The sequence below is a fragment of the Marmota marmota genome, unplaced genomic scaffold, assembly GCF_001458135.2.
Source record: "Marmota marmota marmota unplaced genomic scaffold, marMar, whole genome shotgun sequence".
Lineage (NCBI taxonomy): Eukaryota > Metazoa > Chordata > Mammalia > Rodentia > Sciuridae > Marmota > Marmota marmota.
The window spans coordinates 56356997-56372868 of NW_025999968.1; the positions used below are offsets into that span (position 1 = coordinate 56356997).

At 47.5% G+C, this 15872-nt stretch overlaps 1 protein-coding gene across 1 annotated transcript in view; it reads right to left on the reverse strand.

The window, feature by feature from the left end:
• Cldn14 (claudin 14) overlaps positions 1-13600 on the reverse strand; it is a 67126-nt gene extending 53526 nt beyond the window's left edge. Inside the window, exon 1 of the mRNA XM_048803654.1 lies at positions 13471-13600. The gene's annotated coding sequence lies outside the window, so the exon portion shown is untranslated. The remainder of the gene's footprint in view (positions 1-13470) is intronic.
• Positions 13601-15872: the final 2272 nt, after the last annotated feature.

Sequence of the window (15872 nt, forward strand, 5' to 3'; positions counted from 1 at the left end):
CCTCTGACCACGGGAGAAGTAGAAGTCAGAAGTCCTGGTGTCAAGGAGCTGTGGTCCCATGTGCAACTGGAATGGAAGTGCACAGAACGAGGGGTGTCAGCTGCTGATGTGGTAGGGGACTCCGGGGCAGGAGCGGCCGGCAGGCTTCATGGAGAAGAAGGTGAATGCTAAACCAAGTCTTGAAGGATCAGGCAGACAGAAGCTGGTGGCAGGAGAAAGAAGGCTTTGACATGGGAAGGGAAGGCTGAGGGTGTCTGAGGATGGTGAGGAGCGCTCCAGCCAAGTAGGGGGAATCAGCAATGGCAGGGGAAACACAGGAGGCTGGAGAGAGCAGGCAGGCCAGGCTGGGGTTGGGGGTTTAGGAAACTTGGCAGAGGCCTGGAGTGGCGACTTCCTGAACTAGTGAACGGCAGGCCGGAAAGGGTGGGAGAGGGTCTGGCTGCCTCATGTGGGATGCACATGTGGGATGCCCGGAGCAGATGCCCTCTCAAGTGCGGTTGGGTTCTGCCTGCGAAGCGGCACCAACAGGGCCTGGCGTCGCCAGCTACACGCCGTGCTCCGAGAAGAAAGGCCAGCTTGGGGATGGTCCAGAGGAGTTGCTGCTGCCGTCCGCTTCTTACTGAGAACTGTCTGCTGCTGAAGGGCATGGCCGCTTTAAAGCATGAGCTGGAGGCCCTTCTTCTGCCCACTGCGTTCCACGTGGGCCCTCAGAGCAGGTCCCTGGGCCACACACAGGAAAGCAACAGCATGGAGGATTTTCATCTATTTTGGCCTGTTCTGTTTCCCCTTTCTGTCCTTTCCCATCTCAATGCTGTCCTTTCATCCAGGTCCCGAAGCCTCACACACTTTTCTTCTTACCAGAAACACACATTTCAGAGTTAGAAGACTCTAGGTGAGGGTCATCTGGCCCACGAGTTGGCAAACTTCCCATAAAGGGCCAGGCAGTAAATACACTTAGGTTTTGCCAGCCACATGGTCTCTGTTGCAACTGCTGACTCCACTGTGGTAGTCCAGAAGTAGCCACAGGCAATATATGACTGAATGGAAACGGCTGTGTTCCAATAAAACTTTATTTACAAAACAAGCAGGGGGCCAGGTCACAGATCTAATTTGGACACTCCCACCTTACAGATGATGAAGCTGAGCCAAGGCTGCACAGCAACCGGAGCTCAGGAGGCTGGCTCCTCAGCAGCAAGTTCTTTCACTTCATACACAGCTCCTTGTTCCTGGCAAACTGGGGCAAGGACAAGACTATAACTCTTATTGACTCAAGAGAGCTGAAAGTCCCGTAGCACCTCAGGGATGTTTGTGTCTTCAGTGAGGTAGAGAAAATAAAAGCAAATGAAGGTCTGTATTATTGTCATTTTAAAAGGCATGTTCATTTCAATAAACTTCAAATCCTGCCAGGCAACTACTGGCACTTCACAACCGTGAGGCTGGCCCAGGCGACGATACCCGAGACAAATTTCACTCCTGTTTAATTACAGTTAATCTCCTCTCCTGCTAAGTAGCATAATTCTTCTCACTACTGAAGTCACCTGCTCAATATGGTTGTGACAAATCTCATCAGAACAGACCCACTGTTTGCTGGTATGGCTGGTTCCATGTGCCAACCTCCCAAGACTGGGACTTTGATGGGCAAGACTTTTGTCAGTTCTGAGGTCCACAGAAGCACTAGACTTCCAAAGCTTCAGTCACACTCAGTAGTGAGAGCCTCCTGTCACTGTTTTCAACTACAAGTACCACACCCGCTTCAATAAAAAAAATACAAACACCTCAAAAGGGAAACTTGGGGACCCACAATAGACAGGTAACACACAGATGGCCCAATACCGTGAAGCTTGACTGTCCTTCTTCTTGGACATAATAATTTCACCTATTCCAACCACCCTGTCAGCATGTCAGATTTAAAATATTACGTGTGGAATAATGAAAAATTGCCAATATCTCACCACCATCTTTTGATTAATGGGTAATTCCTTAGAGATGGATCGGTTTGTTTGATTTTGTTACCAGGACTGACTGATGGCTATTTTAAAAAATACTTAGCTTTAGAGTTACCCTACGTGAGATAATTTTCATATGCCTTGTATAGCCGCGTCCAGAATAATTGGACTTTATTGCCTTTCTTCCATGCATGAACTGAAGTTCCCTGGAGAAGTGAGACAGCTTCAGACTTTGTTGCTTTAATACTTCCACGTGGATCAGCTGCTGTGTTCGCAGAGAGGTTCCACCAGATGGCCAGGCTGCCTTCTGGTGACATTTCCCATTTCCTGTCGATTACTCACCGATGGAAAATAATGTGACATGAATTCCTCATTTTGACTAATATGTGGTTGTATCCTTGTGATACTCGCACTAAAGATGAATGACTTATCAAGCAATCATTTTTCAACTCTCCAGGGAGCGAATTGGAGAAATAGCATGTCACCAGTGTTTGGCAGGAAAAGGGAATCGTCACCGTTAGGTGTTCACTAAGACATTTACATTTAACTGCCTACTTACTGTTTTCTTCTCTTTGCTGATTCTTTTATTGCTCAGAGGGAGGAAAAGACTCACTTCAGCTGCTTAAGATTGAGCCCTGGTTTTTGGAAGTGTCCTCCTTGGACACCCTGGTTTTGGTCATGACTCCTGGATGTTCTGGTCACAGCACCAGTTTTGACATAGTACTGAAGTGACAAACATTAATTTTAAAAAGTCAATTTTATTTTCTGAATGGACTTAAAAAGAGTTCTTTGCTCAAAGTCATTTTAGAATTTTTACTTTTAAAAGTAGTAGAGCTTGATCGTCAGTGTTTGACACAGTTTGTCATGACTCTGAAATCACCCTTGTTTTTCAGCCTCTCTGATCCTTGGTAGTAATTTTTTTTTAAGCTGTTCTTCTCTTTAACTGCTGTTGCAGACACATAAGTGACAGTGGCATTCTCAATGGAGTACGAAAACTCATAACTAGCCCCTAACATGCCAGGCAGGGAGGCATGAGCCCCAGGCACCAGGTCAGTGCCGTTGCCATCCTTCTCCAGGAGAGGAATCCCGCAGCCTGGGAATTTGAACCTGCCAATCCTATCCAAGCTTCTAATCTCTGTGCATTGGGGAAGCTCAGGGCTAAGAAACTCTTCTTTCTGGAAAGTTCCAATCTTTCTCTTCTCAGAAAGAAGGCAACCAGTTGCTTCCCAGTCTCCATTCTTCCCGTGAGGCTGCAGGTCTCTGTTCACCATGTTCTCACAGGAGGTTAGACTTAAGGAGCTGGGCTGGATCCCCCTCAGTCAGCCAACCTTGAGGAATGTAGGTCCCTTGAGCCTTCCAGCCACATGGGGGGCATGTTTCCCTGTCTTGGAGGTACGTGATTCACCCTGGGCCCCAAGCTAACTGCTAGCAAATTGCTTTTGCTCAGTGGAAGAATCTGTATATTGGAGGCAGAAGATTCTAGAAACAGTGGAAAGTTCTAGAAATTGTAGAAGGTTCTGGAATTGGCTTCTTCCTTCCTCCTCTCCCCCATCTCTACCACAGGCAGAGTCTGCTGCACAGTGAGCTGCAAATTTGCATGGCCCCCTGATCCACCAAGTCCAGGAGAAGAGAATGCTAGCCGGGCTGCTGCTGGCAGCGTCCAGGATGGAACTGGAACGCAAATGAAGGTCACCCGCCCCAGAGTTCAGCACGTTAGTAACTCAAGCCTTTTGCAAACTCATTTGTATTCACCCAGACGGCTGTTTTGGCTAGAAAGAAATGCTTCCTCCTCACTAGAATTACAAATAATTTGAGCAGAAAGCTACACACAAGACATATTTAATCAAGTTTGAAAGGATGGATCTTCTCAGACAAAGGGTTTCTTAAGTCTACAGCAACTTCCCCATCTATCTGATGGTGGCTTCTAGCACAGAGTAGACGCTTGCTTTGTTTCTTCCTCTCTTACCTACCTCCCCTGCAGGTGAGAAGCCAAATCTTTATCCCATAAGTGTCCTTTAAACATTGTCTTTTTCCGTGGCTGGCCTCAGGTTCCCAGAAGCAAACCTCTTCAGAACACTTTCTGTAACATTTTTCCTTATCTTTTATTTGTATCTGTTAAAAAAAATCAGTTGGTCTTCTGACACATGAAATATGAGGCCTTGGGCACTTCCTCACACTAGTATGAAATGAATGTAGTAAAAGACATTGTCTTACGCAGAACTACGTAGTGCTTGGTAGTTGTATTAGGCTAATGTCAGCGTGAGCATTCCCCTCTCCTGGACCTGGAATAATAGATACTTGAGCGGGCCATTGCGGGGTGGTGGGGTTTGATAGGATGATTAGAAAGGCTAGCGTTTCCAGGATTCGTTTATGCTTCACCCTGCATTTCAGTTAAAGATTAAGTCTTTGCATCAGATTTTTAGCTCAAAGGCAGGTTTGAAAAGGATGTGGAATATTTTCTTTATTTTTTTAAAAAACAAACCTCGTAGATAGAGTTGGGTTTATTTTTAACAGGAGCAAACACACTGTGGGAAACCGGTTTCATGGTTCCATTGCAGTCTGTGCTCTGTAAATGAAGAAGCAGCCTCAAGTCTCCTAGGAAAAGGACATTGGGGGTGGCCCTGAGGGGTCAATCCTGGCCACAGGCCACCACCTGGCTTGTCTGCCGCAGCCAGCCTTCTCCCTGCCGCAGCTTTGTGCCGCAAACATAAACCAGGTTCAGTCTGCACAGAGGTGGTGCTGTAGCAGAGGCAGGGTGCAGAGAGACACGCAGAATCAAGGGAAGGCCACTTGCTACCCAAAACGGAACGAGGGAAACCCAAGTGTTAGCAGGTGGGAGTGTAGGTTGAGAGGGTCACCGGGAATGGCCCATTCTGACTGGAGATAAAGGGGCAGAGAGGGCTTCCAGGCATGAACAGGTGGAAAAGGGCAAGTTCTAAGCAGTGGGAGGAGCTAATGTTTCAGGTGCACAGGGGCCGGGGCAGGGAGACCAGAGACCAGGAGCAATTTCCAACAGCTCCAATGAAAGAAATCAGGGAACTCTCTATAAACGAACATGGGAGATCTCTAATACAGACTGTTGAGGGGAAAACTATATATAAAACAGCTTGTGTTTAAAAACAAGTATGTGATACAAATTGTGTCCATCAAACAACACTAAAAAATTAAACATACTGTAATAAATATACATACATATATACTCATATGGGTGTGTGTCTATGATTTTTTTTCTCAGTGCTGGAGATAGAACCCAGGGCCTCATACATCCTGGGTGAGGGCTCTACCAAGGAGCCACACCCTCAGTCCTGTAAGTGTATTTTTAAAAGATTTCTGTCTTTACCCAAACCAACCATTGTCTCTAGAGTGGGACAAGAGGGAATTAGGATTGAAGGTCCAAAAGGACTGTAGTCTTTCTATAATGATTATTTTATTTTTTAAATTTTTTTTTAGTTGTTAATAGACATTTTATTAATTAATTTATTTTTATGTGGTTCTGAGTATCGAACTCAGTGCCTCACACATGCTAGGCAAGCACTCTACCACTGAGCCACAACCCCAGCCCTAATGCTTATTTTAAATTTTGGTTTATTTACTTATTTTTAATTAACATGTTTTTTTTTTTTCCCAGTGCTGGGGATTAAATTCAGGGCTTCATACAAGCTAAGCATATACCCTACTATAAAGCTAAAGCCTTGGCCTATGTGATTTTTTTTTAAACATTAAGGTTCATACATTCTGTATTACCTATATGATTAATATATATGTGTATATATATAAATCTAATTTATTATAACATATGGAACTTAAGGACACTGTTTTACATCTATATGTCTCTGGGTTTGGTATTTCAAGTTAAATAAATTCTGGAGAAACAGAATTACTGATCCATAAAACCTAGAGTTCACTCAGTCTAATTCCCATATTTTACAAATGAGGGAGTGTGGGTTTCTCATGGCCTTTCTGTTGATAGACCCAGGAAGAGGTACATAAAATCATTCATGGAAAGTCACTGTGAACTTAAGTTTTCCAGGCAACTATGACACGGCAAGACTCCACCTCAAAAAAACCAAAGCAAGACCAAAAAAACCAAAAAACAGGACTTCTCTAAATAGAGTCTGCTCCATTACAAATATCATTGGATTTTGTGCCTTGAAAGGGCACTGGGTTGAGCATCAAAGATTTCTATTCTTCCCAGAAGCCACCGCAGGACCTTGGCATAAGCCAATCCCTAGACACTGAGATTTCTTAGGCCCTTGGGGAATACTATCACTTACTACAAGGGGATGACTTTGAGCTGTGCAGACAGAATGCTAGCCTGAAAAATTATGCTTCAAACATATTTCAAAAGTGAAATTTTAACTTAGGTCTTGCAGGATCTCTAATAAGAACCCTAGTTTGGTAGATTAAACAACAAAAGCAAAGGCTTCTTTGGAGAATATGATGAGAAAGGAAAATCAATATTTTGACTAATGAAAATATTTAAGTTATGATCTGAAATATATTTGTCCAGAGATAAAAAGGGTCCCCCCCCCCGCTTTAAATATTAACATCTGGCCCTCTGGCCATATAAGGTTACTATGCTACCAAATGACTCAACTTGCAACATCTGTATCGGTGATTGACATAAAGTATGAAGGGCTATTGGCCTCTGAGTCACGACACCCCTGTTTGATCAAGGTTTATTTTACTAGCACCAAGAGACTCACATGATTAACATCTGTAGCGCTGCTCCTGAAATTCCTAGTCATAAAACAAGTAAATTCAGCGTGATCTGAAAATTCCAGAGCGTAGCCAGCAACTCTACAGAAAACACATTCAGAGGGTTGGCTGTGCTGCAGGGCTTAGCTCAGGCAGGATGGCACATCTGGATGCCCCTTCCCTGGGCAAGTGTGGGAAGAGGAACTGGGAAGCCAGGCCCAGCTGCACAGAGAGTGGCAGGGTAGGCATGGCCTTGTGGTTGGGAGGGGATTGCACCCCCCTTGGTACTGGGCTGGAGAGATTTGCTGGGCACAAGGCACTGAGAAACCACTTGCCCCCTACCAGGGCTAACTACTCCACGTGCCTGATGGGGCTCCTGGCCTACAGTCGTGATCTCAGCTGCCACGTCCAGAATTAAAGTAAGGACTGGCATGGAGCCCTTAAAAGTGATAGTTGCCTGGGATAGTTGATGTGGCTCAGTGATAGAGGTTTGCCTAGCACGTGTGAGGCCCTGCACTCCATCCCCAGGATTTCCATGAACAAAGTAAAAATGATAGTTGAGTAGATCTTGCCGCAACACGAGAAAATAGTGATGATGAGACCAAGTGAGAGAAAATGAGCGAACAGAACACGGGCAACAATCAACTGGGAAGAGTGAATTGGCAGCCAAGGGCCAGAACCAAAGAGAATAACAGCAAGACTGGAGTGAAATCTTAAGGAGAAAATTTCATCAGGTTAACGGCAATGAAAAAACTTTTAGTCGCCATCCTTGCTTTCCAGGAGCCCAGGGGAGGGGCGGGGGGACGCTGCATAAATGCAAAGTTGTCCTTGAGAAAGGAGGGCACACAAGCCACACCATGGGGGCTGGAGCAAGGTCACGAGCTTCAGAGCTGGACAGGTTCAGGATGATAAAAACACCTGGCCCCCGACCACTCAGCACCACAGCTTCAGGGTGGCTGAGACCCAGAGAGCCTTCCAGTTGGCCATCAACACCATATCATTGTGCCTCAGGTGAAATGCATTACAGAGAGGCTGGGGTGATGCGTCATGTCATCGCATCACTGTCCCTGTGAAGGATGCACAGACTCCTGGATGCAGCACAGGCCTGGCCTGATCCCTGCGATACCCTACACCAGCAGGCATCCTCTAAACCACCTGCCATCCCAGGGGTCCCATTTTCATGATGCACCTGCCCTGGGTTCATTCCAGCCCTTGCTCAGATGCCCCGGCAGGTGCTGGTGTAGAGGACCATGTCCCAGCCCCTCATGTTCCAATACCATGACAGGACTTGAGAGGAGCTGGATGCGGATTTCCCAACCATAGCAAGATGAAACACAATCACCTTTCTCTGATGGCGGTGTAATTTAATCATCACAAGCCAGGAGGGCAGCAGCAAGCCATTGACCTTACTGTCTCCTAGGGCCACAGAAACGTAATGTATGTGGGGTGAAAGAACAAGAGGGAACCAAAGACTTTGTCCAAAAATGGGGTAACACTTAACTAAATCACAGTACGCTGGTTCAATGAAAAACCACTCGTCTTTAAAAAAATGACTTTGTAAAGACCTTATGGTCCTGGAAATAAGCAGATGATACAAAATTAAGTGAAAAAATACTGTACAAAATGGCATATGAGTTATTAAAGACGAGAAGGAATACAACATGTATATGTGTACTTATGCAGACACATATGGATATAAATATATGTGCAACCACAAGTTTTAGTCCAGAAAGGAAATGAATTGGTGCACTGGGAATAAGGGGTCCATTGAAGAATCTCTCTGAGTAGGTGACTCGGGTGTTTCAGGAGCAGTGGGATCATGTGGAATTGTTTTCTCCATGGCCAACCATTTCTATAACATCAAATATAATATGGAATCGAAAAATTATTATCTGAAAGGATGTGAATTTTGTCTTTTTTGGCAGCCACATTCGAAAGTTTGAATGGATATGCTAACCATGCGGCTTAGCGTGAGGACCTTGCAGCCACCCCAGCCTGGTGACTGAAAGGAGCAGACCTGAGGCCCCACATCCTAGGGGAACCGGGATCTGCCTTACTTTTAACGCTCTCCAGGGAGGGGGGGAGGCAGCCTGCTCTCTGCTAGAACCCTGCTTCAGCACTTGAGCACACAGGAAGCACTCAGAACAGCTTTCCTGGGCTTGCGAGTTCTTCTGTGGCCCTCTGTCACAGGCTACTGGGTGGAGGGCTGTCTACCTGGGGGAGCCCCTGCCCAAGCTTCAGCTTCATCCCTGAGAGTCCGCCTTGTACTTCCTCCATTTCCAGCCCAGGCTCTCATCCAGGGTCCCATACCTGACGGCCTGGGAGTAGAGGACTATAGCCAGGGTGGGTGGCCCACCAGCCTCTCCTTCTCTCCTTGAATCAGGTTAGTTGCAGAAATCAGCTCACCTGACAGACGTTTTTTGTTTTTTGTTTTGTGCCAGAGATTGAACTCAGGGAACTTGACCACTGAGCCACATCCCCAGCCCTATTTTGTATTTTTATTTAGGGTCTCAGTTGCTTAGCACCTTGCTTTTTGCTAAGGATGGCTTTCTTGCTATCCTTCTGCCTCAGCCTCCCAAGTTGCTAGGATTACAGGCGTGCGCCACAGTGCTCTGCTGAGCTCATTTTAAAAATAACTTCAGTGCCTCACATTTTAGTGTTGCATCATTGGCTCTGACCTTCAGTATTAAAGAAGTGACTCAGTGAAGATATTCTGGAGTCATCTATGACCCTGTTAAAGAAGCTGTTATTTTTTGTTGTTGTTTGATATCATATATCTAGGATCTATGGGACAAATGATTTATTATAATTCTAATGTGAGCAAAGCTCATGGCTCTTGAAAGTGAGTTTTTAACTTTTTGTTGTTGTTGTTCAGTTTTGCTTTGGCAGCCAGAAATCTCAGAGTTCGATTTCATGTTTAGTTACACTAACTACCCTGATATGTATTTATAGCACCTTTGTTCCTTCCCTTCTACCTGGCCATCTTTCTATGTGTTAAAAAGCACTTTCTCTTTTATTCAAAAGACTTTGTATCTTATTAAAAACTGCCTGGAGGTCTTGCTAAGACTAGACAAGATGTAAACAAACCTGCGGAGCATCGTACCTTGAGGACAATGACTGTTGGCCAAGGTACACTTCCTCACCTCCAACAAGGTTGTAGTGCAGCTTAACTAAAACCAGATCTGCATGCCCCCACCAAAAAAAAAAAAAAAAATCCAGGATGTGAGACTTTCTATAAGACAATCGGACTGTGCACTTTGAAAAGGCAGAGTCATAACAAAAGTGGCCAGGAGACTGTTCTAGACTAAAACAGATGAAAGAGACATAACAACGCAACACGTTCACCTTTGATTGGATGCTGGCTCGAAAACAAGCCTTAAAAGACATCATTGACCAACCGGGAAAACGGAAATAAGAGCTGAATAGCGGATAATGGTGGTTAATTTAGTTAGGTGCAGTGATGGTGTCACAGGTATACAGGACAATGTCCTCGGGGGACACCTAATGAAATATTTACAGTGAAGTATCATGATGGTTTACTTTACTTTCAAATGGTTAAGAAAACACAAAAACAGGTGGGGTGCAGTGGCACATGCCTGTATCCCAGCAGCTTGGGAGGCCGAGGCAGGAAGACCGTGAGTTCAAAGCCAGCCTCAGCAACAGCAAAGCGCTAAGCAACTCAGTGAGTCCCTGTCTCTAAATAAAATACAAAATAGGTCTGGGGGTGTGGCTCAGTGGTCCAGTGCCCCTGAGTTCAATCCCTGGTACCCCCTAAAAAGAACCCCACAAAAACAAAATGTGTGTGTGTGTGGGGGGGGAGATATGGCAACATGTAGACAGTTGTTGATCCAGGTTGGATAGTCCAGTGGTATTCATTGCACTGTTTTTTGATCTTTGTTGCATGCTTGAACACTGTCACGGCAGGTAGGGTGACGGTATACAAAAGCCAAATGCTAATTAGATCTACTCAAGACATTAAATCTGAGGACGAGTCACTTTTTTGGAAACCCAGGTGTCCCCAAGTGATGTAAATGGTTGGGGTCAATGATATTGGGTTTCAAGAAATAGTCATAAAACTAGGCAAGAAAAAGAGAGTGTCCCACACTACGACATTGCCACGGCCACGCCCGTGTGGACAATCCAGCCAGTGCAGGTGTTCCTGGAGGACCTTCCATCTCCGGGGAGAACACCTGAACCCAAGGACAGGCAGGACCAGGATCGGTAGGAAGCCCCTGGTTCCCAGTCACCTGAGCCCTGGCACCATTGCTGCCAGACCTGTCTGTGCCGCTCCCTGGGCTCCCACCTCACAGACTTGCCGCTCAATCCTGCTAACTGCGCTGCCTCCTCTGAGTGGGGGCTGTGTCTTGGCTGTGGGGCTGCTCATCTCACACTGGCCCCACTCCTGGCTGTTGACTGGAGAGCCTGTGGCCACCCACATTGATTTAAGGAATACCTACCAGTTGGTTTTGAAATATTCATTGAGCACTGAGTTAGCTTTCTATCACTGTGACAAAACACCCAAGGAAAACCAGCTTAGAGAAGGAAAGGTTTTCTTTATCCCCTGGTTTCAGAGGTTTCAGTTCACGGTCACTTGGTCCGTGACAGGCCTGTGGCAGCACATGGTGGAAGAGGCTGCTCACCTCATGGTGGCCAAGAGCAGGGGAAGGGGTCGGGACCCAGAACTGCCCTTGAGGCACGCCCTCCGTGACCTGACTGCCTTCCCCCAGGCCCCACCCCCTAAGGTCCCACTGTAGCCTGACAATGGTAGTGACCAAGGCTCCAACCCAAGGCCCTCAGGGAGCATTCAGGACCCACACTGCAACGAGCTCCAACTATGTGCCACACACATTTGTGAATAAATGAGTCAAGGCTCTTGTAATCCTGGTGTCTCAGGTCTCCTGGGAGAGGATGGCCCAAGGAAACAAGTATGTGGGGGGACGTGCGTGTCGTGTGTGTGTGTACCCTCGTGTGTGTGTGTCGTGTGTGTGGTGTACCCTCGTGTGTGTGTCGTGTGTGTGGCATCCCTGGTGTGTGCATGTCGTGTGGAGGGGGTATATCTATGTGGCATGTGCGTGTACATGGTGTGTAGGTGGCGCGTGTGGCATGGTGGCGTAGTGTGTGGCGTGTGCGTGTGCAGCGTGGGGTGTGTGTGTTTGTACATAGGCAAATAATCATGTAACTAGAAGCTAATTTGTTCCAGACAGAGAACCAGAGGGATGCATTTCTCTGTCCTGGTGGACACGAGGCCACATCCCACTCTGAAATTCGCTCCCTCCTGCCACCATGGGGTGGGAGGGGTGGGCCTCGGGCTCCAGCAGCTTCTCTGAGGAAGTGACCGGGTCAAGTCCTGAAGGAGGGAAGGAGGTAACGAGGAAGAGAGCTCAGGGTGGGGCCAGTGCGAGGTGAGTCAGCTTGGGGTCCGAGAGGAGGGCACAGGGAGGGCTGGCAGATGACCCGATGGGCTCAGGGAGGTGAGGTCAGTCCCTCGTCAGTGGTGACAGGGAGCTGCACACCAGTGTCAGCGAATGGGGGCTGTGGGATCATTCTGTGGGCAGCGAATGGACATGTGGCAACCATGACCAGCCAGTGGCTGGAAGGCCTAAGCAGAAGCTATTGCTGTAGTCAAGGGATGCAGACTGTGACCGTGGAGAGGGCGTGTGACAGATGCCACGACCACTCTGCAGGCTTTGCTCATGGTAGGGTGTCAGGGTTGAGAAGAGGGGGGAAATCGAGGCTGACCTCTAGAACTCTGGCTTGAGCCAGTGGCTGTTGACTCTGGAGAGAGGGACAAGTAGTTAGTCACAGAGAAGATGTGATATCAAGAATCCTGAGTTCCTCCTCCCTTTTGGTTGGCTAATCAATCACTCTGGTGATTATTAAGGGTTCATCTCGTCATAAGCTCTGCACGTTGACCTTGATCACATATTTTCAAAAGATGATTTGAAAGGATTTGCAATAAAAAATCACAGGTCCAAGAAAATGATTGAAAAGACCCAGGAAACAAAAAGATGGCTGAGGTCATATCCAAGTCCAAATTCTAAAAGAAACTGCAACCAAAGAACCAACTGAGGTTCCCAGCAACCAAAGCAAAAAGAGAAGTGTGTGAATTTCACAGTGCTCACTGTTTAATTAAAGGAAGCATGTGGCTTTTCTGGAGCAATAAAACTGCATCACTACTTAGCTTCTTGGAGGATCAGTGATCAACATGGCAGAACTGCTGTCAACAATTCTACACAAAAAACAAAGGGGCTCAATCTAAAACTTCTTTCAAAATGTGCCCCAAATGCCCAAGAGGACAGAATGAACTATGGGGACACTGGATGAGGTTGTGGGCCCTGGTGAGGGGCTTCGGCTGTATCTCACCTTCTTTGGTTTGTTTTCATGGGTTTGGTGCTACCTACTGACTTATTTTAATTACTTCGTCTGTTGTTATAGTGGGGAGACCTCTTTTGTGTTACCCTCTTCTCTGTGCACTGTGTGCCCTGCGAATGCCTCAGTCACTTGAGTTAGTTGCAGAACAAGACCTTTAAATAGACCTCAAGACCTCCCCACTGCTGGAAAACTCCGACTTCCCCGGCTTTGGGAGAACAAGCCTCCCATGCTGTGGTCCCAGTCCACACTTCAAGTAAAGAAAGGCATGCCAGCTCTGCTGTATCTGTCCCCAGATCAGCTGACCGTCCTTGGACGGTCCCCTCCTTTCCTCTCTCACACCACAGTCCACTTACAGGGGATCCCCAAAGTTGCGGGCTCCTGGGGCTAGTTTGAACCAGACTGGTTCTCCGTGTCCCGGGGCTGGGAGTAGAGGCCCCGCTGGCTGGGAACTCACCCTCCTGGAAGGCTCCACACCACCTCATAGCTGCTCTGGGGCCTGTGATTAGGGCACAGCGGCGCCTTCCCCTCCTCGGAGCCAGCCGCGTGACCCTCCCGGATTAGACCCCAGCGTGACTCTCCTGGGTTAGTCCCCCAAGCAGTCCCCGGATTGCTGGGGGGCGCGGTGGCCCGCAGGTGGCCATGCAGAGCGGCAGCGACCTGGTGATGCGCAGCACGGGATGAATAATTGACGTGCAGAGTGGAATTACCGCTGTGGGTTCCGGTCCCTCCCACATCCGCACCTGTCCGGCCTCTGCCCCTGCCTGGGGGAATACTGCTCTTTTCAGAAAGGACACCAGGGCCAACACGCGCAAAACGCATTGCTTTTTTTGCTGGGTACATATTTGCATACTCAATTTCAGGTTCAAATGCGTGCGCATAAACCAGGATTAATTAGTACAACCTGGAGGGGCGGGTCCTCCTCTCGCCTGAAAGCACTGAGGATTCCAACTCCCTCCCTCCCCCCGCCCCCCCCACAGCCCCAGGGGGGCCCAAGGGATCCAGCTGCTTCCACGGAGCAGAGACAAGGGACCCCCAATTTCTAAACCAAAGCAATCAGAAAACAACCAGACGCTGCTCCTCTGTTCTCTGATTTTTTTCAATTCATTTTTCACAACTGATATTTATTAAGCACTTACTATATGCCTGAACCGTGTAAAGGGGACAGTGAGGAAGTCATCATTGAACGAGTCCTTGTTTTCATGGAGCCCCATTTGAGTCCCTGGAGACAAAATAAACAAGAAAGAAAGATATGATAGGAGTGTGTATGGGTGTCGGACAGGGACCAGGGAAGGGCAAGCGAATGATTGGGGTGGGGGGATTCAAGATGCTCAGGAAGGACTTTCTGCCCAGTGAGTCTCAGATTCTTCCTGTAATCCAATATATGTTATCATTTGAGCACGACACCCATCAGATGCTTATGCTCTAGGGACTGTGATCAATGCCTTAGCACTTCTGCTTCACCCAAGTGTCACAACAACCATGCGATGACAAGGAGCTTCTTATTGTACCTGCTTTATGAGAGAGTTCATTGACCGGAAGGGTCTGCAGGCCTCACAGACGAAGGGCGGTCATGCTGGGATCCGAACCCAGGATCCAGCTCTAAGACCTTTTGGGAAATGCTGCTCTGTAATTTATAGATATTTATTCCTCCTCCTTCCAAATGTCAGGTAAGACTGAAAATGAGCTGGTATAAAATAAAGCACACCTTGAAAAGCAGAGACCCCCCCCCCCCACATTCCGTGGCCTTTCTCCTAGTTCTTCCTTGAATTTCTAGTTGATTCCTAAAGTGGGAAAGAGAGAGCTTGATTATAGTGACTATTTACCAGAGAGGAAACAATCACCCAGGGGTCCCCCAGCCTGCAGTCTGGGGTCTGTGTCACCTGCTCTGGCTGGGATGCTAGCAGCTAGGTTTCAATTTAGAGAGACAGTGGGTGACACCCAAGAACCCAGGAGTCACACGGGCTCCTGGCTCTATCAACCCATGTTTCTATTACCAGGGTCTGGCAGGTGGCACCTTCAGGAGCCAGGGGGAGATGGCAGGGTCACACTACACCTGCTGACATGCACCCCTCTCTCTGAGGCAGGCATCTCTAAGGACGATAACCTTTACCTGGCTCAAAGGTACCAGGGATCCAAGTCCTAAACTGGATGGGGGTGGGTAGCGGAGACTCTGGGCACCTGGAGCTCACCCACCCTGCAAGAGATTTGCAGGAGTTGGGTGCACTAGAGCCCTTGTTCATTTCCCTGGCCTCAGAGGCCACCCTACTTCCAGCTGCCTCCATAGGAGGATGAGGAGGGATTGCAGTTGGGATTTGGAAAGGAACAGCAATTTGAGGCTGGGGGAATGTGGACTTTCCTCACTAACCACAGGCAGCTAACCCCTCCCCCAAGTACACTCAGACGCCCACTGGGCCAAAAATGAAATTTCTCTGAGTTTTATCCAAACATGCCACGGACTTTGGAATGAACTCTCACTCCTCCTTCCTCTGACCCGACTGCAAATCAGCTTTTGATGGGGTTGGACAGTTTGGAGAGATGGGCAGCAATCACACTGAAATATGATGACAGGGCCAGACCGTAAGGACATCGGGGAAGTAAAACATCTACATGGAGCAGTCATGTGAAAACAATTAGGACAATAAATTTACTAATTGCCGAAAGTAACTTAAGAACAAAACCACAATGCTCTCTGCTATTAATCCTGGCTACTGCAGCGGGTGTCAATTGCCTTGAGCTTGCTGGAGAGATTGTAAATATCAGGCTGTGCTGTAGTGTTTGTGGATACTAAGCAAAAAACTCGCCTCGATCTTGGTAATTGAAAAATAAATGACTCTGCAGCCTTGAACCAGTGCAGGG